The following is a 27725-nucleotide window of genomic DNA, read 5'->3' as shown; positions in this document are numbered from 1 at the left end:
AGTGCTCATATTACATTCTCTCGGATAGACCACATGTTAGGACAAAAAACAAGTCTCAGTTAATTTAAGAAGACTGAAATCATATCAAGCATCTTCTCTGATCACAGTGGCATAAAACTAGAAATCAACAATAGAAAAACTGAAAAACAGTCAAATACTTGGAAGCTAAATAGAATGTTATTAAATAACAAATGGGTTAACAATGAGATCAAAGAAGAAATAAAAATTTCTTCAAAACAAATGAGAATGAACATAATATAACTGAAAATCTATGGGACACAGCAAAAGCATTCCTTAGAGAGAAGTTCATAGCATTATAAGCATACTTTATAAAGCAAGAGAAAGCTCAAATAAACAATCTAACCCTGCACCTTAAATCACTAGAAAGAGAACAACAAATAAAGCCTAGAGGAAGTAGAAAGAAGGAAATAATAAAGACCAGGATGGAAATAAATGATATAGAAGCTTAAAAAAATACAAAAGATCAATGAAACCAAGAGCTGGTTCTTTGAAAAGGTAAACAAGATTGACGAATTTCTAACCAGACTCATCAGGAAAAAAAAGTGAGAGGACTCAAATAAATAAAATTGTAAATTGAAAGAGGAAGTAATACTGCTATCACAGAGATACAAAGGATTTATGAAAATATGAAGATCTATATTTCAAAAAATTGGACAATCTAGGCAAAATGGATAAATTTCTAGAAACAGACAATTTTCCAAAACTGAATCTGAAAGAATAAAAGAACCTAAGCCGACTGATTATAACAAAGGAAATTGAAACAGTTATCAAAAGGTTCCCAGCAAAAAAAAAAAAAAAAAAAAAAAAAAGTCCTGGACCAAATGACTTCACAGTTAAATTTTACCGAACATTCAAAGAAGAGCTAACTCCTATCCTTTTCAAGCTATTCCAAAAAATTCAAGAAGAGAGAAGACTACCAAGCTCATTTTACAAGGCAAGGATGATTCTCATTCCCAAACCAGGTAAAGACACTACAAAGAAAGAAGACTATAGGCCAATATCCCTGATGAACATAGATGCTAAAATTCTCAACAAAATATTAGCAAACTGGATCCAACATACCTCAAAAAGAGCATACATCATGGTCAAGTGGGATTCATTCGGGGGAGGGAAGGCTGGTACAATATTCACAAATCAATAAATGTGATTTATCACATAATCAAAATGATGGATAAAAACCACATGATTATATCAATAGATGCAGAAAAAGCATTTGATAAAATTCAGCACCCATTTATGATCAAAACTCTAAGCAAAGTGGGAATACAGGGAACATACCTCAACATAAATAAAGGCCATATCTGACAAACTAACAGCCAGCATCATACTCAATGGGCAAAAATGTAAAGCAATCCCCTTACGATCAGGAACAAGGCAGGGGTGCCCCTTTCACCACTCTTTTTCAACATAGCCCTGGAAGTTTTAACCATAGCAATCAGACAAGAAGAAGTAAAAGGCATCCTAATTGGAAAAGAAGAAGTAAAACTATCATTATTTGCTGATGACATGATATTATACTTAGAAAACACTAAAGTCTCAGTAATAAAACTACTAGACCTGGTAAACAAACTCAGAAAGGTGGCAGTATATAACTGACTCAGAAGTCAGTTACATTTTTATACACCAAGGATGAACTGTCAGAAAGAGAAATTAAGGAAACAATCCCCTTCACTATTGCAACAACAACAAAATAATAAAGTACCTCGGAGTAAATTTAATAACCAAGGAGGTAAAAGACTTGTACTCAGAAAATTGTAAGATATTGAAAAAAAAAATCAAGGAAGATACAAACAAGTGAAAACATATACCGTGTTCATAGACAGGAAGAATAAACACCATTAAAATGTTTATACTACCCAAAGCAATCTATAGATTTAATACAATTCCTATGAAAATACCAATGGCACACTTTACAGATCTAGAACAAATATTCCAAAAATTTGTATGGAACCAAAAAAGGACCCGAATAGCCTCAGCAATCTTGAGAATTAAGAACAAAGTGGGAGGTATCACACTTCCTGATATCAAATTATACTACAAGGCCATTGTAATCAAAACAGCTTGATACTGGCATAAGAACAGCATACAGATCAGTGGAACAGAACAGAGACCCCAGAAATAAAGCCATGGTTTAAAGGTCAATTGATATTTGACAAAGGATGCAAGAGTATACAATAGAGTAAAGAGAGTCTCTTTAATAAATGGTGTTGGGAAAATTGGACTGGTACATGCAAAAAAATGAAACTAGACCACCAACTTACACCATTCACAACAATAAACTCAAGATGGATAAAAGACTTAAATGTAAGTTGCAAAACCATGAATATCTTGAAAGAAAACATAGGTGGCAAACTCCAATATCTCTCGTAGGAATATTTTTGCTGATTTATCTCCGTGGGCAAGTGAAATAAAGGACAAAATAAACAAATGGGACTATATCAAACTAAAAAGCTTTTGCACAGCAAAGACACCATTAACAAAATAAAACAACTCATTCAATGGAAAAACATACTTGCCAATACATCTGATAAGGGGTTAGTTAATAACCAAAATTTATAAAGAACTTCTAATATTTAACACCAGGAAGATAAACAATTTAATTAAAACATAGGCAAAGCAACTGAATAACCACTTCTCAAAACAGGACATGCCTGACCTGCGATGGTGCAATGCATAAGTGTTGATCTGGAACGCTGAGGTCACTGGTTCGAAACCCAGGGCTTTCCTGGTTAAAGTACATATGGGAGTTGAAGCTTTCTGCTCCTCCTCCTTCTCTCTCTCTGTTTCTCTCTCTCTCTCTCTGTTTCTCTCTCTCTCTGTCTCCTCTCTCTAAAAAATGACTAAATAAAACCTAAAAAAACAACAACCCAACCCCCCCCCCCCAAAAAAAAACCAAAACAGGACATACAGATGGCCAATAGGCATATGAAAAAATGTTTGATGTCATTATTCATCAGAGAAATGCAAATTAAAACCAACAATGAAATACCACCTCACACCTGTCAGAATGGTGCTTATTAACAAATCAACACACAATAAGTGCTGGCAAGGATGCGGAGAAAAGGGAACCCTCCTGCACCGCTGGTGGGAATGCAGAGTTGTGCAGCCACTGTGAAAAACAGTATGGAGTTTCCTCAAAAAATTAAAAATGGAACTTCCTTTTGACCCAGCTATCCCACTTTTAGAATTATGTCCTAAGAATATCAAACTACTGATTCAAAAGAGGATATGCACCCCTATGTTTACTGTAGCATTGTTTATAATAGCCAAGATCTGGAAATAGCCTAGGTGTCCATCAATAGACTGGTGGATTAATAAACCGTGATACACAATACTATCTGACCATGAAAAAGAGGAAATCTTACCTTTTGTGATGGCATCAATGGACCTGGAGATTATTATGCTAAGCGAAATAAGGGAGGGAAAGGCAGATACCATATGATCTCACTTGTATGTGGAATCAAATGAACACAGTAGACTGCGTAACAAAATAGAAACAGAGGCAAGGTCTCAAGGAACATAGGACATCTGTCAGAGGGAAGGGGCATGAGGTAACCAGATCAAAGAAGGTGAAGGGATTAGCCAAAATATACAGTGTGTCCGTAAAGTCATGGTGCACTTTTGACTGGTCACAGGAAAGCAACAAAAGACGATAGAAATGTGAAATCTGCACCAAGTAAAAGGAAAACCCTCCTAGTTTCTGTAGGATGATGTGGCAGCATGTGCGCATGCGCAGATGATGATGTAACACCGTGTATACAGCGAAGCAGCCCATGGCTTTGCCAGTCGAGGTGTGGACGGTACAGAGGAAAGTTCAGTGTGTTCTGTGGCTCACTAAATTAGAATCCATGACCAAAGTGCAATGTGAATATCGGCGCGTTTATAACAAAGCGCCACCACATAGGAATAACATTACTCGGTGGGATAAGCAGTTGAAGGAAACCAGCAGTTTGGTGGAGAAACCTCGTTCTGGTAGACCATCCATCAGTCAGTGACGAGTCTGTAGAGCAGGGGTCCCCAAACTACGGCCCGCAGGCCACATGCGGCCCCCTGAGGCCATTTATCTGGCCCCCCTGCACTTCCGGAAGGGGCACCTCTTTCATTGGTGGTCAGTGAGAGGAGCATATATCACTTGTTACGGCTAGCAGTGACAAATATAGAACCGGATATTGACCATCTCATTAGCCAAAAGCAGGCCTATAGTTCCCATTGAAATACTGGTCAGCTTGTTGATTTAAATTTACTTGTTCTTTATTTTAAATATTGTATTTGTTCCTGTTTTTTTTTTTTTAACTTTAAAATAAGATATGTGCAGTGTGCATAGGGATTTGTTCATAGTTTTTTTTTTATAGTTTGGCCCTCCAGCAGTCTGAGGGACAGTGAACTGGCCCCCTGTGTAAAAAGTTTGGGGACCCCTGCTGTAGAGGCTATACGGGATAGCTACCTAAGGAGCCCTAAAAAATCTGTGCGTGAGCCCACATTGAACTGCACTGAATAGGTATGAAATTGGGAGAGTTTTCTTTTTATTTGGTGCAGATTTCACATTTCTTTGTCTTTTGTTGCTTTCTTGTGACCGGTCAAAAGTGGACCATGACTTTACGGACACACTGAATATACATAACATGTAGATACAGATAGCAGGACACCAAGCTCCAGAGGGAAAGGGGGGATGTACAGCAATGGGGGTGAAAGGAGAATGGAAAGAGACTTTGCATGAGGCATGGATTGCACAATGTGGGGGTGTTATATTGAGTGAGACACTTGAAACCATTTTAACACAATAAATTAACCTTTTTAAAATATAAAATGATATAAAATAAAAAAATAAAAATAAAAAAGAAATGACAAGACCAGTCATGTGGTTATCAGTGAGAAGAGCAAAGTATTCTAGGCAGAAACAGAGCAAAAGCATAGTAGGAAGAAAAAATAACAAGTGCAAAGGTGTTATGGTTGAACTGTACTTACTTCCTGTTGAACAAATAATGGGGAATCTTGTGATTGGCGTGATCAAGGGAGAGGAAGTCAGAGATGAGGTAATAATAGAAGTAAGATGTATAGTAAGGAGCTTAGATTTTATGGGCCTTTTCACTATTTTAATGATGTATTTAATGTCTACTTTCTTTCCTGGATTGTAAGTTACTTGCTAGTAGGGATTTTGCTCGGTTTATTACTGTACCCCTTGTACACAGTGCCTGTTACATCATCAGTGCTCGCTAAATACTTATTGGATGACTAATAGTCTAGGAGACTCATTTTACACATATAACCATTGTATATACATCATTTGTCATTTAGTACACATTTCTTAGATTCCCTAAAGGGAGAGAGCACATAACTGAAAACTAAGAGAAAGTATAAAACAGATAATAGAAATAGATTCACATATTGTGTGTGTAATACTGAAGTTGGCTGATAAGGAATGTAAAATAACTATGATGAAAATAGTTTATTGCTTCATTTTGAAATATCTCCTAATTTTTGTGAGGAGTGTATAAAAGAAGTTTCAGGAAAATGTGGAGATAGATTAGCATATAAAGAATTTTACTAGAGAATTTGTATCTATAAAAAAGAAATTTTATAACTGCAAATATATGAAAATAGGGACTAAAAGTAAACAAAGATAGGGTTAAAAGTAAACAAAGCAGCATATGGGACCTGTTTTGTAGCATATATCAGTATTTTATTTTTGTGGTTGAATAATATTCCATAGTATGACTATACAACCTTTTTTTAAAATTTATTTGTTGATAGGCATTTGAGTTATTTCCATTTTGGTGATTATGGATAGCGTTACTATAAACATTTATGTGCAAGTATTTGTTTGAATATGTTTTTAATTTTTTTTTTTTTTGTATTTTTCCAAAGCTGGATACGGGAGGCAGACAGACTCCCGCATGCGCCCAACTGGTATCCACCCGGCACGCCCACCAGGGGCGATGCTCTGCCCATCTGGGGCGTTGCTCTGCCGCAATCAGAGCCATTTCAGCGCCTGAGGCAGAGGCCACAGAGCCATTCCCAGCGCCCGGGCAAACTTTGCTCCAGTGGAGTCTTGGCTGCGGGAGGGGAAGAGAGAGACAGAGAGGAAGGAGAGGGGGAGGGTTGGAGAAGCAGATGGGCGCCTCTCCTGTGTGCCCTGACTGGGAATCGAACCCAGGACTCCTGCATGCCAGGCCGATGCTCTACCACTGAGCCAACTGGCCAGGGTTTTAATTTTTTTTTTTAATGTAGCAAGAGACAGGAAGGGAAGAGAAGCATCAGTTGTTCATTGTTGCACTTTAGTTGTTCATTAAAGTGATACCTTGAGATACGAGTTTAATTCGTTCTATAACTGAGCTCATGAGTCAACTTGTATATCAAACAAATTTCTCCCATTTAAAATAACTGAAATAGATTTAATTCATTCCAGCCCTGTGAAACATCCCCAAACCATCCTAAATTATGACAAAAGACATGTAACTTTAAACTTAACCTAAGCTTAACATTACGTATTTTTCATGTAATCATCACCTGTTTTTGCCTTTTTGGCTGCACTTTCGGCACTTTCATTTGCAGGACTTTTGAATAAAAACCTATCCAAAGGGGTTTGCTTTTGCTTGCCTTTTAAAATGTTACAGAAATGTGACAAACAAGTGTCATTAAAAAGTGCTGAAGCATGACCACTTGAAACTTTTTCTGGGTGTTTCTTTTCAATGAAACTTGAAAGCTCCTCCCATATTGCCAGCATGTCTTTAATTTCACTTGTAGAAATCACTTCCTCCAACTCTACCTCCTCCTCACTACTAATCTCTTGCAGAAGCTCCATATGTTGCATCATGTGTAGCTCCTTCAGCTCCTTAGTTGAGAGTTCCGCCTCATGTTACTCAATGAGCTTGTTTACGTCATCCTCACCTACCTCCAGACCCATTGACTTAACGAAAGACACAGTCTCCTCCAACACTTCTACTTCAGTCTTAGTCTTTGGTTTGAATCCTTCGAAGTCCCTGTCTGCAACAACATCAGGCCATAACTTTTTCCATGCTGAGTTCAAAGTTCTTGTAATCTCTTGCCGTGCCAAGTCAATAATGCGTAAACTTATCACAATATTGTGATCTTTTTTTTTTTTTTTTTTAGAGAGGAGAGGGAGAGAGAGAGAGGAGAGACAGACAGAGAGAAAGGGGGGAGGAGCTGGAAGCATCAACTCCCATATGTGCCTTGACCAGGCAAGCCCAGGGTTTTGAACCCGAGACCTCAGCATTTCCAGGTCCACGCTTTATCCACTGCGCCACCACAGGTCAGGCCAACAATGTTGTGATCTTTCCAAAACTTTCGAAGGGTTAGAATTGTATTCTCAGTCACCTCAAAGCAGTGGTGGAACAAGTGCTTTGTGTAAAGCTTTTTAAAGTTGGAAATGACCTGCTGATTCATAGGTTGCAAGATTGAAGTCACGTTGGGTGGGAGGTAGAGGACTTTCATAATTTGAACTCATCGAGAATGTCATCTTCAAGACCAGGAGGGTGGGCTGGAGCATTATCAAGGATTAGTAGTGCTTTCATCGGGAGTTTATTTTCTTGAAGATATTTCTTCACTGCAGGACCAAAGATGAGATTTACCCATTCAATAAAAAACTGCTGCATAACCCATGCCCTAGCATTGGCGCACCACATAACCTGCAGTTTGTCTTTAAGAATCTTGTGAGTCTTAAAGGCTTGAGGATTTTCAGATGATATACTAACAGTGGCTTTACAGTCACCGCTAGCATTTGCACACAATGCAAGAGTCAGAGGTCCTTCATGGGTTTATGGCCTGGCAGTTTCTTCTCCTCTGCGGTGATGAAAGTCCTCCAGAGCATTTTTTTCCAAAACAATCCTGTTTGGTCACAGTTGAACACTTGTTGGGGGATGTAGCCTTCCTTTGCTATAAGCGCAGCAAAACATGCGATGTACTCCTCAGCTGTCTTAACGTCAGCACAGCTTCACCATGCCTCACCACCGAGTGGATGCCAGATCTCTCTTGACATTTTCAAACCAGCTGTGACTTGCCTTAAACATATCTTCTGCTGCCTCTTTTGAGGTTGATGGTTCTTTCTTCTTCAAGTCACCGTAAATAATACGTGCCTTTTCGCATATTACAGTCTCCATCACTGTATCTCCTGCCAGCTCTTTCTCTTTCAACCACACCAGCACAAGCTTCTCCATTTCCTCACAGATATTTGTCCTTAATTGGGACAGAATTGTAGTTCCTTTTGCTGGATTTGCGCTTTTGATGGCTTCCTTTTGTTTACGGATGGTACAAATTGTAGGTTATTGTGGTTGTACAGCCTTGCCAGTTCAGTCACTTGTACACCACGCTCATGTTTTTCTATTATTCTCGCTTTACTTCTGTCGAAATCATTTTCTTCTTCTCACCACTGTCCTTTAACACTCACTTTCTTCGGCTCCATGATAGCACACAGAAAAAGTTAGTAAAAAATGCCGAAATGGTGCAAGAAGGAGTACAGCGCATGAGATTCGACTTGATTCTGTGGATAACACGTGAGAAAGAACGAGATGCTGGTGTTGTGCTGCTGATACCGGACCCATGCGTGAATGCGCCAACTAGCGGCAGCTTTCTGAATCACTACTCATATCTCAGAATTTCGCTTGGATCTCGAACAAAAATACGGACTGAGTTGCAGCTCGTATCTTAAAAAAAATCGTATGTTGGTCTGCTCTTATCTCAAGGTACCACTGTAATTACTTTCTCATATGAACCTTGACTGAGAAACTCCAGCTGAGCCAGTGACCTCTTCCTAAGCCAAGGACCTTGGGCTCAAGCCAGTGACCTTGAGCTTAAGCCAGCAACCATGGAGTCATGTCTATGATCCCATGCTGAAGCCAGTGACCCCATGCTAAAGCTGATGAGCCCATGCTCAAGCTAGTGACCTCAGGGTTTTGAACTTGGGTCCTCAGTGTGCCAGGTTGATTGATGGTCTATCCACTGTGCCATTGCCTAGTCAGTCTTTAAGTTCTTTTGATAATATACAGAGATATTGTGAGTTGGGTTTCAGACCACTAAAATAATGCCAATATCACAATAAAGTGAGTTGTAATTTTTTTTTTTGCCAGTGGGGGTTCTTGCCTTTTATTTTGAAAAATAAATACAATATCTATGAAGCACAGTAGAGCAAATCACAATAAAATGAGATATGCCTGTATACAGCAGTGGAATTGGTGGGTCACATGATAATTCTGTTTAACGTTTTTAAAATTGATTTCATTGGAGTGACACTGGTTAACATAATTATACAGGCTTCCGGTGCCCAATTCTACAACACATCTCTGTGCATCATATTATGTGGTCATTTTCCTCTTCGTCCCTTAATTCAAGTCTTCATCAATCACCACTTATCCCCTCTTCTGTTTTTTTTTGTTTTTTTTTTGTATTTGTATTTTTTTCTGAAGCTGGAAACGGAGAGAGACAGTCAGACAGACTCCCGCATGCACCAGACCGGGATCCACCCAGCACGCCCACCAGGGGCGACACTCTGCCCACCAGGGGGCGATGCTCTGCCCCTCCGGGGTGTTGCTCTGCCGTGACCAGAGCCACTCTAGCGCCTGGGGCAGAGGCCAAGGAGCCATCCCCAGCGCCTGGGCCATCTTTGCTCCAATGGAGCCTCGGCTGCTGGAGGGGAAGAGAGAGACAGAGAGGAAGGAGGGGGGGGGTGGAGACGCAAATGGGCGCTTCTCCTATGTGCCCTGGCTGGGAATCGAACCTGGGTCCCCTGCACGCCAGGCCGATGCTCTACCGCTGAGCCAACCGGCCAGGGCATCCCCTCTTCTGTTTTAACTTTTTGAGGAACTCCCAGGCATCCAATCCTTTTCTATTCCCTTCCTCTTCAGTTGGAGTAGAACTTGTGATGCACTTCTCTAACTAATAGTATGGCACAGGGTGATGGCATATAACTCCCTTCATTAGGTTCCATTATATGAAAAGGTGATGGGATATAAGTGCATTCATTACATTACAGGGCAAATTAATTGGGTGTCACCTCTATGATTGTTTTATCATATAGGACTCCATCTTAGGAGACTAGAGAACAGATTCTAATTGCTGGTTTGATGAAGTAAAGAGCCCTGTTGAGGAAGCCCACAGGGCAGTGAGTTGCAGGCAGCTTCTAAGGGTCCCAAGTGTCTGATCTCCATTCAAGAGCCGCAAAAGGTGGGGCCCTCAGTCGCAGAGAAACAAGGAAATTTTGTCAACCATCTGAATGACCTTAAATTTCCCTCAGTTTAGCTTCCAAATGAAAACGCAGTGGGGCCCGCACCTTGACTGCAGCAGTGACAGACCCTGAGTAGTGTGGTACAAATCTTATCATTATTAGGCTGTCAGTTGAGTTTTAGTCCTCTTCACTCTTTCACTTTAGAGAGTTGTGCAAGTTTGTGTAGCAGTTTGAATAGATCATATGAACCTTGAACTATTCAACCCCTATATTTCTGCTACTGCTACTATAATTGTATTTTTTTCCTATCAAGACATTTGGGCTTGATTTAGTCACACGGGTAGTGATGAGTCCAAGGCTAAATTAATTCTTTCTTGATGAAGAATAGCAGAGTCCTGAGGAATTCAGTGAAGAGGTCATTTGATCTGGAAGTTGTTTGCACTGGAGGTTCTTTTATGAAGGCAGGGGGTGTAATGTCTCATAGGAAGAGGAATGTTCTCTGAAGAAAGGTTTGAAGGTGACTGTTGTGGGCTGGGACATGGGAAATGTGACGAGTGTTAGAGATAGCCATTGTCCAAGCACTTTGTTGACTCGGAGAGAGTGAGAGAACCTGTGTAACAATGGCAGTATTTGAGGCTAATAGTGTACTATTTGTGTCAATAATTAATAATTAGTGAAATTTCTCCTTTTGTGTTGAAGGGTAAAATAGGAAACGGGTACTTAATTTGCTGTAGGAAGTTTGCCCATTATATACTATATATATTTATATATATATATATATATATATATATTTTTAATTATTATTATTATTTTTTTTTTCTTTCCCTTCATCATTTTCTTGGCTAATTCAGAACAAATTGTTTATTCATTTTCATTTCTGCTTTCAATACTCTAGGTGTCTTTTCAAAAGACTGATACTTAATTTCTGGAGTAGATGCATCTGATTTTATCTGTAAGTCTCTCAGTTTATTCTGGGTTCCATTCATGTTTGTTTTGAAGATCTGACAAGGTAGGTAGCTCCCATCCAGAGTTTGCTTGTATATGGTATTTCTATTTCTTGCTTAAGGCTGCTCACAAAAAGTGATGAGAGTTGGGGTCACAGCTGCTTCAGGATCTACTTCTAAATGCTGTGTAAAGGAATTAAGAGCCTATCTCCAAAGTCTCCAATGGATTTAACCTTTCTTTGTTAGCGTAATTGTATTAGAGTGCAATTTATTTTCAGAGGAAAGATTTGGGTGGTAGCCTCCCAGAGTCCTTGTCCATCACTTACAGGGTTTTTTTTGTTGTTGTTGTTGCATTTTTCTGAAGTTGGAAACGGGGAGGCAGCCAGACAAACTCCCACATGCACCTGACCAGGATCCACCCAGCATGCCCACCAGGGGGCGATGCTCTGCCCATCTGGGCTGTTGCTCTGTTGCAACCAGAGCCACTCTAGCGCCTGAGACAGAGGCCATGGAGCCATCCTCAGCGCCCAGGTCAGCTTTGCTCCAATGGAGCCTTGGCTGCAGGAGGGGATGGGAGAGATAGAGAGGAAGGAGAGGGGGAGAGGTGGAGAAGCAGATGGGCGCTTCTCCTGTGTGCCCTGGCCGGGAATCAAACCCGGGACTCCTGCATGCCAGGTTGATGCTCTACCACTGAGCCAACAGGCCAGGGCTCACTTACAGGTTTTTAAAAAATCTTCCTGATTTCCATTGTAATTAGAGGTCTCAGCACTTTCAGGGACTTCCTAGTCTCTTCTTTAATCCAATATTTTCTATGTGAGGTTCTTACTAGCAATATGAATTAATTGATTAAATAAATTTAAGGACCATAGATTATACATTCCTAAAATAGTTTGAACTTCTCTGTAAATTTCTATCTTGTATAGGCTTTGGAAAGCATTCGGTAATGCCTTTTAATTCAGAATGAAATCAAGCCATAAAGGCTTGCCCTATTCTAACGGCATAATATATAAGGTAATGTTGCTTTGACAGTTTCTGGCCAGTGGAAGAAAAGGGGAGCAGGTCAGTGGAAGAAAGCAGAAAGGGGGGAAAGGAAGGACCACAGGATACAAAGGAGTAGCAGAGTAAAGACCATAAGGTTTGAAAGAGTTTGAATTTTTTCACATTTTTCATTTGGCTTTTCTTATACTTTTCCCCTTTCTGATGAACTTCGTCTTCCCTGTAAGGACACAATTTTGGAATTTGAATTATTATTATTATTTTTTAAATACACAGGAAAGGGCTTTTATTTTATTTTTTTTACACTTTATTTATTCATCTTTTTAGAGAGAGGAGACACAGAGAGAGAAAGAGACAGAGAGAGGAAAGAGATAGAAAGAACAGAGGGAGGAGCAGGAAGCATCAACTCCCATATGTGCCTTGACCAGGCAAGCCTGGGGTTTTGAACTGGTGACCTCAGCATTCCAGGTCGACGCTTTTACCTACTGCGCCACCACAGGTCAGGCGGAATCTGAATTATTTTTGAAGCTTCTTACTTTAATTAAAAAAAAAAAAAGAGTACACTAGGTGTTTGAGGTTTTGCTTCTTTGTTTTTTTTCTGTAAGGTGATTCTCAAATGAACCATTCATATCAAAATCTTATAAAAAATTTACTCTAATTCTAAACGGTCCTTTGTGGAGTATACCATTTAGAAAGATAAGAGCATGGATTTGAGTTACAGATTTAATACATTTAAGGAGAAGTCTGACTCACAGAGAACACAGGCTTAGCCTGAGACAAACCCATGATAGTCTTGTAATGGCATAAGAAATGTGCTGTTTGTACACCTCACATCGTGGGCCCCCAACCTAATGGCTGGCCATCTCTAATTGCAGACCTGACAATATGTAGGGCCATGGCAGTTTAAGATTTGGAGGGGAGATCTCTCCTAGACCCAGACTCTCTTGGACAAAATAAGTTAAGACAGAGAGGAACATTCTCTAGGTTTTGATATGGTTTTCAAGGTTGATTTTGTCCTATTTGGATACCAGTCTGATGAAACCTGAACTTACTGGCTCCTGTAGCCAGCACGAAGATGAATATGTAGGTGCTATGCCTGTCTTCTTTCATATGAACTTATTATGCATGTGGACTTAGAACAAAAAATGTTGAGGATATTTTGTTACTCACTGTTAAGGAAGGTTTTGTTAGTAATCAGTAACATTCCGATACTAAACATTTTCAAATTTGATCAGAAAATCAAAGGGTTCTTCATTCCTAAAGTTCCTAAAATGGAAATTGGAGTTCTCCTCTAATTGAGACTTTTCTGATCCTTGTGGTTGGGGAGGCCCCTAGAATGGGGGGTTAAGGTGAGCATCAGAGGAAGACTGCAGTTTTTATTTAAATTTTATATTCAAGTACAGTTTATATTCAATATTATTCTGTATTAGTTTCAGATGCACAGCATAGTGGTTAGACAATCTTATACTTTACATAGTCTTTCCCCCAATACTTCCAGAATCCTTCTGGCCTCATACAGTTATTGCAATGTTATTGATTATATTCCCTGTTCACATCCCCAAAGCAGTGCAGTTTTTGAATATAGGATCTTGAATTGTGGCTGTTAGCAGGTCTTGAGCAGATTTCTGTGGAAGCTCCGGGATTCCCTCAAGGAGATGGCATCCTTTTCTGTTGTAGGGACTTCACTGGGTTTGGCTTGTTCAAGTTATTTCAGTTGTTTTTTTTAGGGAGGCTACATTTGACAATTTGTATTTGATTTGCAGCCTCTGTTAATTTGGAAAATGAGAGGAAGTGAAAAGTAGAAGAAAATAAATCCAGTTATCTTTTCAATTTTGTCTCCTTGTATGCTTTAGGTGACTTTTAAGATCCTATTATACTCTCAAATAATGCTAGGTTCTCATTATCTGTGTTAATTTTAACTAGGGTATACAGTTTTTAACACCTATTGTCTGATTTAATTTGTTAAGCCACAATTGAACCTGCCGGTTATGGTTTTTAGATAAGCATTTAAAAAGGTTTTTAAGGATTGCCCTTTTGTTCCTCTAAGTTTGAATACTAGTTTTATTTCTAATTTGTTGTTAATTATTTCTGATATGAGGCTGTGCATATTTTTTTCTTTTAAATTGGGCTATTAATATAGATTTCTTATGTAGTAACACCACATTCATTTGGAACTATACACTACTTTACACATGTTGTAGTTTAGATTTGTTAAGTAAGAGAATACCTTCGAGGAGGTCTATGGAAATAGAGGTTTGCTGATGCAAATATATATGTAGTGTACATTTTTGGAATACCTTGTGATTTTAGTGACTACATTAGCAATACTTTTGCACTAGAAGAATGTGTGTGCTACTTATAGATAGTTCTTTTTTAAATCCTTAGGGTTTAAAAAAATTAGTCTGTGGTATTTTTAAGACTAAATTCTTTTTCTTGGCAACTATTTTACATTCTACTTTTTCACCAAGTACTTTTCACCTCCTATTTTAGTAAATTAATGTGGTTTTATTTTGTTACATTTGTCCCTAAAGCTTTTGGTTTCTTTCTCCCATTTGAATATTTAGACTGTTTCATGGAGGTTATAGGAAGAAGGTTTACCACACTCTTTGAAAACATTGCGTGCAGTAATACTGCAATGAGTATGTATGGTGCCAGGCTGGTACCATACCATTTTCAGGGCAGAATCACTTTATAAGTTATATAAATGTTTAACCATTATGCTGTACATCTGATAATAACAGAATATTGAATGTCAACTGTAATTGAAAAATAAAAGAATTAAAACATTGTGTACTACTTAAGGAGTCTCCTGGAGTTGTTTTCCTTACGTTTTGTTCTTGAATCATCCTTGAGAAACTAATGTTGTTTTCAAGTGTATTCCTTTAAGTGTAAAGGTATCAGGTGTTTGCCTTTAACAAGTTTTATTTTTCAACATCTTATTAACTCCATCTCTGGAACATGAGAGTGGAATGAAAAGTGTGCATGGGAAGCTGTCGGAAGACAAGTTTGAGAATCCCATCCCACTTGTTTGGCAAAGAATAACAAGCTGCAGCCCCTGGTTGCAAAGAATTTCAAGTCCCCTTAGGGCAGACAATACCGGTTGACAGGCAGTTTAATGCATTTTACTAATGCTGAGCTCAGAGTGCACTGGGCCACGTAGGAGGAAGATTCTGGGTGTCATTGCAGATCTTCCAGTGGAAGTGCTAAGTGACACCTGAAGTACGAGTAGGAATGAGTTGGTAAGATGTGAGGGTATGGTGGAGACACAGCTCTGTGATCTTACTGTAAAAGCTTGGAGCTGTGAGGCCATGGGGGCTGCCGGGATGCAGTGAGGGATCTGTCGTAAATGAGCTGGAGATAATTATTATCCAGGTATGTATGGCCTTGAACGCTGTGCAGCTGGGTGTGGACATCTATTCTCATGGCTTTGGGAGCCTCTGAATGGAGAAAAGTTAACATGATACAATTGTGGAATTCAAAAATTTATTTTGGTTTGTGATAGAGAAAATGTATTGGAGTAAGGCAAAAAACTCCAGGTTGGTAGACGAATTAATCCAGGCAAGAAATGAAAGAAATGCTCAGGGCCCAAAATAACATATTAGAATGCAGCAAAGGAGATGGTGGAAGTTGAACCTATAGGATTGTGTGATCTGTTGGATGGCAGGTGTGAAGCAGAGGGAGGAATCACCAATGACTACATTGCTGAATTTGGTTGTAACACTTATCAGCATACTAACTTTGGGGAAATTCATTAAACTTCTCTGTTGTTTGAGAGAAAGTAATATCCATTTACATCTCAGAGCAGAGTATAGTGATTTATTTGAATGTTACCTGCAAGTTATATAGTACAGGTTTAAAGTAGTAATTGTTTTTTTTATCACCCAATTAGCCAGATTTTAAAAACTGTGCTGTTGCTTTAGCTGAAAGAGCTGAATAACAAGAACAGAAACTGGTGTGAAGGGAGTCATTTAAAAAACAAACCAAAAATTGAAACGCTACTCCCTAGTAAATACAAAGTACAGTATTGCACATCAGTATCCTTTTTCTCGGCCAACCCAAAATAACTTTTCTGATGATGCCACAAAGTATTTACAGTTTTGAAAAAATTTTAGTTATGCTTACTGTCCTGTTCTGCAAATGTAGAAGTGTATAGTAAATTTTAGAAAGATTTAAAAATATATTTTAAAAAGTCTTCAGCTTAACTTGCAGTTATCTGGAAAATATAATCAGCTGGAACATATTTTCTGAACCCAGGATTGTTGAAAATTTTGCTTTACTTCATACACAAACACAGAATAGTTGAGGATACTTTTTTGTGTACAGGTAGAGCTCTTACCCATATTGTCTTGTAACATTGTTCCCCGCTCCCTTGCAAAAACTGTCACTAATTTGTTCTAGAACTAGCAGAGGAAAGGAACTCCTAAGTAGCTTCCCCTTAGAATGAGTAGCAGGACTGTCCTCCGCTAAGTTCAAATTTCAGGGTTGGTAAGTAGATTTCATGCAGTGAGAAAGGAGAGGTGTCTGAATCTCGTGGATGGTGAAGTCAGTGTTTGATACTAACACTGTAGAATGTTTGGCATCAAAGAGAACTATTTGAATTTGCCTGTCTTTGTTAGGGCAGTTTTTGCTTCCCTCCTCTGCCCACCAGTAATAATGAGTACCCAGTTATTTGAACCAGTGACGTGCGCTGGAGGCGCATGTACAATTTCTTTTTTTTTTTTTTCATTTTTCTGAAGCTAGAAACAGGGAGAGACAGTCAGACAGACTCCCGCATGCGCCCGACCGGGATCCACCCGGCACGCCCACCAGGGGCGACGCTCTGCCCACCAGGGGGCGATGCTCTGCCCCTCCTGGGGGTCGCCATGTTATGACCAGAGCCACTGTAGCGCCTGGGGCAGAGGCCACAGAGCCATCCCCAGCGCCCGGGCCATCTTTGCTCCAATGGAGCCTTGGCTGCGGGAGGGGAAGAGAGAGACAGAGAGGGAAAGCGCGTGGCGGAGGGGTGGAGAAGCAAATGGGCGCTTCTCCTATGTGCCCTGGCCGGGAATCGAACCCGGGTCCTCCGCACGCTAGGCCGACGCTCTACCGCTGAGCCAACCGGCCAGGGCAACAATTTCTGTTTTCAGTCTTGTAGTGCTATGTTCTATGTATCACAGAGAACTAACATTAGTGCTATGTGATACAGGTTCAGAGGATGAGTGATGACCAAAGGGTACACAATCAAAGCCAGGCAGGAAAGGAGCAAACTTGGTAGTTTGGGGTGGTAGCTTGCCCATTTTATCACAGATTGCCAACTTTAAGTGAGTGCTTACTGTTCTAGTGTGTTTCAGCCTTCACTAATACCATCTTTTCAATCACCCCGTGAGATAGATATTATTATCATCTCTGTCCCACAGATGAGGAAACCAAATCCCAGAGTGGCACATGTGTAGGTAACTTGTTCACTGTCATAGAGCCAGTGTTGGGACCCAGTATTCGGCTCCAGCACTTGTGCTCTTGTATGCTGGGCTTTGCTGCCTCCCAGGTGGGTTAACAAATACACTGTGTCCGTAAAGTCATGGTGCACTTTTGACCGGTCACAGGAAAGCAACAAAAGATGATAGAAATGTGAAATCTGCACCAAATAAAAGGAAAACCCTCCCAGTTTCTGTAGGATGATGTGGCAGCATGTGCGCATGCGCAGATGACGACGTAACACCGTGTATACAGCGGAGCAGCCCACGGCCATGCCAGTCGAGATGTGGATGGTACACAGGAAAGTTCAGTGTGTTCTGTGGCTCGCTAAATTTGAATCCGTGACCAAAGTGCAACGTGAATATTGGCGCGTTTATAATGAAGCGCCACCACATAGGAATAACATTACTCGGTGGGATAAGCAGTTGAAGGAAACCGGCAGTTTGGTGGAGAAACCCCGTTCTGGTAGACCATCCATCAGTCAGTGACCAGTCTGTAGAGGCTATACGGGATAGCTACCTAAGGAGCCCTAAACAATCTGTACGTGAGCCCACATAGAACTGCATTGAATAGGTATGAAACTGGGAGAGTTTTTCTTTTATTTGGTGCAGATTTCACATTTCTATTGTCTTTTGTTGCTTTCCTGTGACCAGTCAAAAGTGGACCATGACTTTACGGACACACTGTATATATATCCATATATATGAGTTAACAAAAAAAAAAAAAAAAAAAAAAAAAAAAAAAATATATATATATATATATATATATATATATATATCTCCCCCCCTTAACTGAGAAGCGGGTAGGCAGAGAGTCAGACTCTCGCATGCACCAGGGCTGAAATCCACCTGATAAACCCCCTGCGGGATGATACTTTGCCCATCTGGGGCCGCTGCTCTGCAGCTTGGTAACTGAGACATTTTAGCACCCACCTGAGGCGAGGCCATGGAGCCATCATCCCCAGCACCCGGGGCCAACTTGCTCCAACCAAGCCATGGCTGTGTGTATGTGTGTGTGTGTGGGGGGGATAGGGAGAGAGACAGGGGAAGGGAGAGAGAAGCAGATGGTCACTTCTCCTGTGTGCCCTGATTGGGAATTGAACCTGGGACATCCACCCGCCTGGCTGACACTCTACCACTGAGCCAAACAGCCAGGGCTTTTGGGTCCTTTATATATTTTTGTGACCTATTTGTTTGGTTATAGCAACATCACCTACCCCTTTCGTCATAGCTCTGTAAAACAGAATTTTTCTGTTTTGTTCTTGGGTTGGAAGAGAGAGCTCACTCAATGTAGTGTGCTGAAATAGAGGAGTAAAAGCACTGGTTGCTAGTTCTGTTGGCTTTTCCTTTCTTTCTCCATTTCTTGAACTGCTGTTTTGGAATTATGTAGCTTAATGCTTTCCTGCAACCCTTTTCTCGCCAGTGTTACAAAGTGTTCCATAACTTCAGAACCTGAGGGGTGCTTCTTTCAAAACAGCCTGGGATTACAGAGTTAACCACTGGGATTTTATTCACTTAGAATGGTGATTTTCAACTTTTTCCATCTTATGGCACACGTAAACTAATTGCTAAAATTCTGCGGCACACCAAAAAATATATTTTCTGCTGATCTGACAAAAGAAGTAGGTATAATAATTTTGATTCATTTCACACCAGATGATTATTGTTGTGTTGAATGTTGTCTTTTTTTTTTAATTTGACAATTAAAGGAAAGGAGGTCAATGCCTCTGACTGAACAGTCAGGTATTGGATGTTTTAAAAATTCTTGGCACACCAGTATGCCTCTTGCATTACACCAGTTGAAAATTGCTGGTTTAGAAGAATAGAGTCAAGTGATATTGTTGGACCGTGCCTTTTCCTACCTCCTGATTTGAAACCATCAGGAGTATTGTTATTGTTAATACATGTTTCATTAATTTTTGCACTTTTATATGTTGTCTCACTTATTACTTTTTATATGAATATTCTAAATACTTCAGTTGAAAGTTTTGTAAGGGAATCAGTATCATCAATTTTGTTTTTTTCTGTTGAAATATTTGTATTTGGATTTTCTTCCATTTTTAGGGGGATTATTGTCTTACTTGTTAGAAATTTTTTTAATAAATTATAGTATTATTTAAAAATACTTGAACAGTCCGCTATTTTAATCCTTTTAGTATTTTTATATTTTGTACTGTATATCATATAACTATTAACTATGAGGACTGTTTTAAGAATGTTCTGATGATAAGAGTATTAAATACATCAGTTTTGCTTTTTCTTCATATATTGCCAAGTTGGATTTGTGAAGAAGGAATGATATTTTGCTTCAAAGAGATGTACTGCTCAAAAAACATTAGGGGGTATTTTATAGCTTCATATTCATTTTGAAATATCCCTTAATTTTTGTGAGCAGTATATTTTATTTAAATAAAGATCAAGTGTATTTGGCAACATAAAGTTTAATACTTATTTAACATTTTTATTAAATAAAGTATATCTGTAAATTGATGGACCTGCTTTCTATCACTTTTTGGTATAACTTAAACTTCAATATGAAAATATATTGTCATGTAAAGTTTGATTGTTTAAATTAATGAGATATTTAGTTACAGATGACAGGGTATCTATTTATCTATCTATAGATATGTAAACATATATCTACCTATCTATATATGTTTGAGAATAGGTTCTGTGAAACCTAAGTTTCAAAGTTTTGAAGTTGCGTGATGCAGTGAAGAAAGTACTTGACTGAGAATGAAGAGGCTGGGCATGGTAGTTTTCCATTGTCAACAATATTTCATTGACTGTACTTTCTTTTAAATTGTTGCAGAACTCAAGCCTGTCTTGTTCTTGAGCCCCCGCTCTGAACTACTGTGTAGTACATTGCTGTATATCACTTATATATGTGAATTTTTAAAAGCCGCTACATCTCCTTGGTATAAGTTTACTCACAACATTGATGCTCTGGAGATGAGCAGCTCTGTTGGCATTGGAGTAGATCATTTAGGAGATTGTCTTATAACAGACTTATTTCTATGAAAACAGATGGATAGTTTCATTCAACAAATAATGTGTTGATTTGCTAAGCTCTGGGAATTCAGTAGAGAGCAAGACAGAGCTAGTCATTATTTTCATAGATAGTGTGTCAGGGGCTGTCAAAATTGAAGGACAGAGTATAATGTGATCACACAGCATTGGCACCTAACCTGGTGCAGAAGGACTGGAAAGGCTTTCCTTTTCTTTTAAAATTTTAAAATTGATTTTTAGAGAGCGCGCGCGCGCGAGAGAGAGAGAGAGAGAGAGAGAGAGAGAGAGAGAAAGAGAGAGAGAGAGAGAGAGAGAGAATGGGGGTGGCAGGAAGCCTCAACTTCTAGTAGTTGCTTTCTATATGTACCTTGATCCATCAAGCCCAGCGCTTTGAACAGTGACCTCAGCGTTCTGGGATGACACTTTATCCCCTGCACCACCACAGGTCAGGCTAGAAAGGCTTTCTTAAAAAGTGACATTTAGGTGAATCCTGAAGCATGCACTCCCAAGTTTAAGAGAAAAACTGTAATATTTCTCTCACCTAGACTACTGTTTCCCAACTGGGACTCCTCACATGACAGAGGGTAGACAGTACACATAATAATAATAAGTAAATCATATGCTAAATTTCTAAGAAATGCAGTGAAGCCCCTCATTTCCTTGCTCTTAGATTGAAGTTCAATCTTTTTATTGTGGCCTGTGAGGCCTGCTTAACTCTGCTGTAGACTCACTGCTCAGGCCCAAGCCATGCTGGCTGTGTTCCATCGTACTTTCATTTGTTAGGCCTCCTTTCAAAGTCTCTATGTCTGAGAAGTTTCCTGGAACTTTTTTTGAATTAGAGATCCCCTGTTGCCACAAGCCCTCTTCACTTCTTCTATATAATATGCATCTCAATAATGATTTTTTAAAATTGCTGTGCAATCATATTTGAAGTCTGTCTTTTCCACTAGACTGTGAATTACAGGAAGGCTGGGAGAGTGCTTTTCTTTTTCCCTCTTGTGTTTTCAAGTCCTAGTATGAGGCATACAGTAATGAGTTGGTTTGGTGAAAGGAAGGGGAAAAGAGGGGAGTTTCTGGCTGAACCTGGGAGGAGTGTACAGGCTGGAGGGAACCCCTGAGCTCTGCAATGGGGAGAAAGGTGTGAGGGGAGTGTACAGACTAGAGAGAATGCCTGAGCTCTGCAATGGGGAGAAAAGCTTGAGGTCGATTGCGACTGGGGATGAAGCTGGTGGCTCAGGCAGGCAGGATCTAGTATTTCAAGCAGGATAAGGAGTTTAAATTTGGTTTTAAGGCAATGGAGCCATGAAAAGTTTAAGCAGATTTTGGGAATACTAATTTGTCTTGATAACATTTATTGCCCTGGAAATAATTAATTAGATAATTTGAACAACAGTACCTTCAAGTGTGGTTAATTTACTTTTTAAATAATGAAAGTAGTATGAAGTATGAAATTTTGATCTTTATGCTGAAAAATTTTAAAGTGTATCTATGGCATACAATAATAAGTAAAATTTTCCTCTTTCCCCAACTCTTAATCCTACGTTCGAGTAGTAACTCAAGGTGAATTCTTTTTCTTTTCCATTGATGGGAGAGGGAGAGAGAAAGGGAGACAGATGGGGGAGAAAGAGAAAAAGAACAAAGCATCAACTAGTTGCTTCACTTAGTTGTTCCATTTAGTTGTGTATTCACTGATTGCTTTTTAAAAAGTTTTTTTATTTTGAAATTATATTTAATAGGGTGGCCTGACCAGGCAGTGTTGCAGTGGATAGAGCATTGGACTGGGATGCAGAAGATCCAAGTTCGAATCCCCAACGTTGCCAGCTTGAGCGCAGGCTCACCAGCTTGAGAGAGGGGTTGCTGGCCTCAGCATGGGATCATAGACATGACCCCATGGTCACTGGTTTGAGCCCAAAGGTCTCTGACTTGAAGCTCAAGGTCCCTGGCTTGAGCCAAAGGTCATTAGCTTGAGCAAGGGGTCAGTCACTCATTCTGCTGGAGTGCCCCCCTCCCCCCGTGGTTAAGGCACATATGAGAAAGCAACCAATGAACAACTAAGGTGCCGCAACGAAGAATTGATGCTTCTCATCTCTCTCCTTTCCTGTCTGTCCCTATCTATCCCTCTCTCTGTCTCTGTCAAAATAATAATAAATAAATAAATGTAATAAGGTGACCTTGAACAATAAGAGTACGTAGGTTTCCTGTGAACATCTCTACAGCATTTGAACTGTTGATTGTGTTGTGGCTCATCATTCAAAGTCAAATCATTTTCTGTTGTATGTGCCCAGACCAGGGGTTGGACCTGCGATCTCTGATGTGTCAAGTTGACACTTTTATCCACTGTGCCACCTGGCCAGAGTCAAGCTGAGTTTTTGTATATGCACATATGCAAGCTTTTATGAGCATCCAAATGTGTTTTTCTGTCGTAATGTAGATAAGATCATGCTATTTTATACTACTGACAACTTCTTTTCCTTTCCATAATACATACTATATTTTGTGTATCTTTAGAGTTAGCTACTTTTCTCCATCCCTCCTTCCTTCCCTCCCTCCCTCTCTCCCTCCCTCCCTCCCTCCCTCCCTCCCTCCCTCCCTCCCTCCCTCCCTTCCTCCCTCCCTCCTTCCCTCCTTTCCTTCTTCTTTTTCTTTTTCTTTTTTCTTTTGGTGAGAGGAGGAGAGATAGTGATGCAGACTCCCACATGCTCCCTGAACGGGATCCACCAGCAACCCCATTTGGGGCCGATATAATATTATTTTGTATTAGTTTCAGATGCATAGGATAGTGGTTAGACAGTTATATACTCTAATCAGGTGTCCCCAAACTATGGCCCGCGGGCCGCATGCGGCCCCCTGAGGCCATTTATCTGGCCCTCGCTGCACTTCTGGAAGGGGCACCTCTTTCATTGGTGGTCAATGAGAGGAGCACTGTATGTGGTGGCCCTCCAACGGTCTGAGGGACAGTGAACTGGCCCCCTGTGTAAAACGTTTGGGGACCCCTGCAAGTGATTCCCCCGATAATTCTAGTACCCACCTGGCCCCATACATAGTTATTATAATATTATTGACTACATTTCCTATGCTGTACTTTACATCCCTGTGACTGTATTGTAACTGCCAATTTGTACTTCTTAAACTCTTCTAGAGTTACCTTTTTCTTCTTTTTTTTTTTTTTTGTATTTTTCTGAAGCCAGAAACGGGGAGAGACAGTCAGACAGACTCCCGCATGCGCCCGACCGGGATCCACCTGGCATGCCCACCAGGGGGCGACGCTCTGCCCACCAGGGAGCGATGCTCTGCCCCTCTGGGGCGTCGCTCTGTTGCCACCAGAGCCACTCTAGCGCCTGGGGCAGAGGCCAAGGAGCCATCCCCAGCGCCCGGGCCATCTTTGCTCCAATGGAGCCTCAGCTGCGGGAGGGGAAGAGAGAGACAGAGAGGAAGGAGAGGGGGAGGGGTGGAGAAGCAGATGGGCACTTCTCCTGTGTGCCCTGGCCGGGAATCAAACCCAGGACTTCTGCACGCCAGGCCGACGCTCTACCACTGAGCCAAGCAGCCAGGGCTGAGTTACCTTTTTCAAACCTAACTCTGAGTTGTCATTCTTCTCTAAAGAGCCATGGCTCTGTAGGTCCTCCCAGAACAGGCCCTGCCTTCTACCTCCATGTTACTCTGCCACTGACTGTGCTTCAGTTTTGCCTCATGGATCTTTTTGAATTCTAGAACAGATTAAGTGCCTTGGTAATCTAGGGTTTTGGTACATGTCCCTTTTTTTTGGGCGCTTTTCTTCCTAATCTTCCCATTGTATGGGGGTCAGCTGTTATTTTTATAGGAGTGTGGAATTTATTATCTTCAGGTTTAGTTTGAATTTTTCTTTGGAAGGGCCCTTTCTGAGCAGTTTATCTTAAACAGATTCTCCCTCCCACTTGCTCCCTTTGTACTGCTTGTTTCCATGTAGTATTTATTTTAATTCTCAATTAATTTGTGTACTCTCTCTTTCTCTCATTAGGCTATAAATTTTACAAGGGCAACAACTATTTATTAAATTAATGAGTAAATGTATGAATAAGAACTTACTGATAAATTTTATTCATTTAAAGTTTATGTGATATTTCATTTTATATATGTACCAAATATGGTAACAGTCCCTTGAAGGCCTTTTAAATTGTTTTTATGATTTTCTTTTCTTATCAGAACATTAACAACAAAGTGAAAATAATTAGTATTTGCATGTCTCTTGCGTGTGTGAGTATATCTGTAAGATAATTTACTAAAAATAAACTGCCGTGTTGAAAGACATGTCCTCAGGCCCTGGCCGGTTGGCTCAGTGGTAGAGCGTCGGCCTGGCGTGCGGGAGTCCCAGGTTTGATTCCCGGCCAGGGCACACAGGAGAAGCACCCATCTGCTTCTCCACCCCTCCCCCTCTCCTTCCTCTCTGTCTCTCTCTTCCCTTCCCGCAGCCGAGGCTCCATTGGAGCAAAGATGGCCCGGGAGCTGAGGATGGCTCCGTGGCCTCTGCCTCAGGCGCTAGAGTGGCTCTGGTTGCGGCAGAACAACGCCCCAGATGGGCAGAGCATCGCCCCCTGGTGGGCGTGCCGGGTGGATCCTGGTAGGGCACATGCGGGAGTCTGTCTGACTGCCTCCCCGTTTCCAACTTCAGAAAAAAAAAAAAAAAAAGAAAAGAAAAAAAAAGAAAGACGTCCTCAAATTTGTGTGTGTGTGTGTGTGTGTGTGTGACAGAAACAGAGAGAGACAAGAAGGGAGAAAGATGAGAAGCATCAATTCTTCGTTGTAGCACCTTAGTTGTTCACTGATTGCTTTCTCATATGTGCCTTGACCTGAGGGCTACAGCAGAGCAAGTGACCCCTTGCTCAAGCCAGCAACCTTGGGCTCAAGCTGGAGAGCTGCTCAAACCAGATAAGCCCACGCTAAGCCAGCGATCTTGGCATTTCGAAACTGGGTTTTCTGCATCCCAGTGCGGTGCTCTCTCCACTGTACCACTGCCTGGTCATGATTTTATTTATTTTTTTTAGTGAACGAGAGAGAAAGGGAGAGAGATCACCTTTTAATTGCACCACTTTAGTTGTTCATTGATTGCTTCTCATACATGCCTTGACGGGGGGCTCAAGCCCAACCAGGGATCCCTTATTCAAGCCAGTGACCTTTGGCTCAATGTTGGGCTTTAACCCAGTGTGACCTTCGGGCTCAAGCCAGCAACCATGGGATCATTTCAATGACCCCATGCTCAAGCTGGTGAGCCTGCACTCAAGCTGATGAACCCACGCTCAAGTCAGCGACCTCAGTCTTTCAAACCTGGTACCTCAGCATCCCAGGTCGATACTCTATTTAATGTGCCACCACCAGTCAGGCTGTTCTCAAACTTTTGATAAGTACTGACAATTTCTTTTTAAAAAGTTTGCCCGTTTTATACTCTATCAATAGTGACAGTAGTGCCTGTTTACTGTCAGATCAGCACTGCTGGCTATTTTCAAATGTTTTCATTTGTGTGTCTAATTATGACTACAGTTGACTACAGTATATTTTATATATTGTCCTTTTAGGTTTTATTTTATGTAGACTTCATATTTCTGTGCTCATATTTCCTGATAATTGTTGGTCTTTTTCTTGTTGATTCAAAGATTTTATTAAATTTTTTTCTGCCTATAGCCTTATGCTATGTCAGTTAGTACCATTGAATTTAGAGCTACGTGGGGCTTTTTATCCCTTTAAAAGTAGTTTTATATAGCCTGGTAATAAAACTAAACGTGCTAAAGAACATATTGGAGCTGAGTGTATTTAATAAATAGTTCATTGTTGAAACTCATAATAGGTTTTTTTAATGTTCAGTACATAATATGTCCTCAATAAAACATTTTAGGATGAATGAATGACAAGTGAGAAATCAACTTGTAAAGTAGTTTGATTGTATTTGGAAGTTCATTTACTAGAATTTACTTTTCATAGCAAGAAACCTTAAGCATACTGATTAGTTGAAAGAGAAGATTGTTTCGTGGCAGCTTATAGAAGTGTTGGATTTGTGGCAGTTAAAGAATTTTTAGAAGTTTTGCTTTGTGTAAACATATGTCTATATACACACATATTCATAATGTGTGCATATAAATAAATTATAAAATATAATGAATTCTAGAAATTGTCTTTTAACATCTGCCTGTTCTCTCACAGTAGTGAACTTTTTTAGACAGCAGTTTATTTTCTCTCAGAACGTCTTTTTGAAATATACTATTACACTTTGGAAAAAAAGACATGTTAAAAGTTTCCTTCTGGGCTTCTTGTAATCCAGCTCCATCAGCCTGCACTCTTCCTGTATTTTGTTCGCGAGGCACTAATTGTCCGTATTTGGCAGGTTTAACACTTCCTGACAGAAAGGCTATTAAGTGGAAGTATTCTCCAGTAACTGTCACTGGCTTGAACAAAGAACCTTCCAACTCAATGTGTGGAAACCACTAACATTCTTAGCTGACCCTTTTCATGGATTTTTATGCCTTTAAGCTAAAATTTGGAGAATGTAGGGTCATCGAAAACAGCAAGGTGCAATAAAGCAGTAAACTTTGATTTGGGGGGGGAAGAGTGGGAGTTATATAGATTTATCTCTGACTTGAAAACAATTGTTATTTGGAAAATCTCATTAGCAGATGTGACTGCTTGGAGTAAAAAAAAAAAAAAAAAGACTTAAAACTGATGTCGCTTTCAGGACCGCTTTGAACTTAACAAGCACCTATTTGTGGAGCAGACTGGCTAATGAAAGGAAATTAAATTTTTCTGACAACTTCCCCTGCCAACCTCCTTATTCAGGGGATGTTATTAGGTACGGAAGACTTTTAAGGAAGATTTTTTTTTATTAGACATAAATGAACCAGTTATAAACATCCCCTGCTCCCTCTTTTTGGGGAGGATTCTGACTTGGTTACCCTACATTTTTAAAGTATTAGCTTAAAAGCTTTCCAGTTAATATTTTAAAGTCTCAAAAAATTTAGGCATGTTTACCAAGCAGCGGTTTCAAAACATTATTGTCCTTCCTTGTGACAGTTACGTTATGACACTGAATTTCAAAAAGAGTTAAATTTACTAGAAGGCTTGTGTTTAACACCTTCTTTTCAGCTTTCTCTTTGTTGTTTG

General features: G+C 40.1%; 1 protein-coding gene across 2 annotated transcripts in view; it reads left to right on the top strand.

Moving 5' to 3' along the window:
- PCCA (propionyl-CoA carboxylase subunit alpha) overlaps positions 1-27725 on the top strand; it is a 450416-nt gene that overhangs the window by 155748 nt on the left and 266943 nt on the right. The window lies entirely within an intron of this gene.

This window comes from Saccopteryx bilineata, chromosome 6 (assembly GCF_036850765.1).
Source record: "Saccopteryx bilineata isolate mSacBil1 chromosome 6, mSacBil1_pri_phased_curated, whole genome shotgun sequence".
Lineage (NCBI taxonomy): Eukaryota > Metazoa > Chordata > Mammalia > Chiroptera > Emballonuridae > Saccopteryx > Saccopteryx bilineata.
Note: the sequence above shows the minus strand (reverse complement) of the source record. Positions and strands in the feature narration are given on the sequence as shown.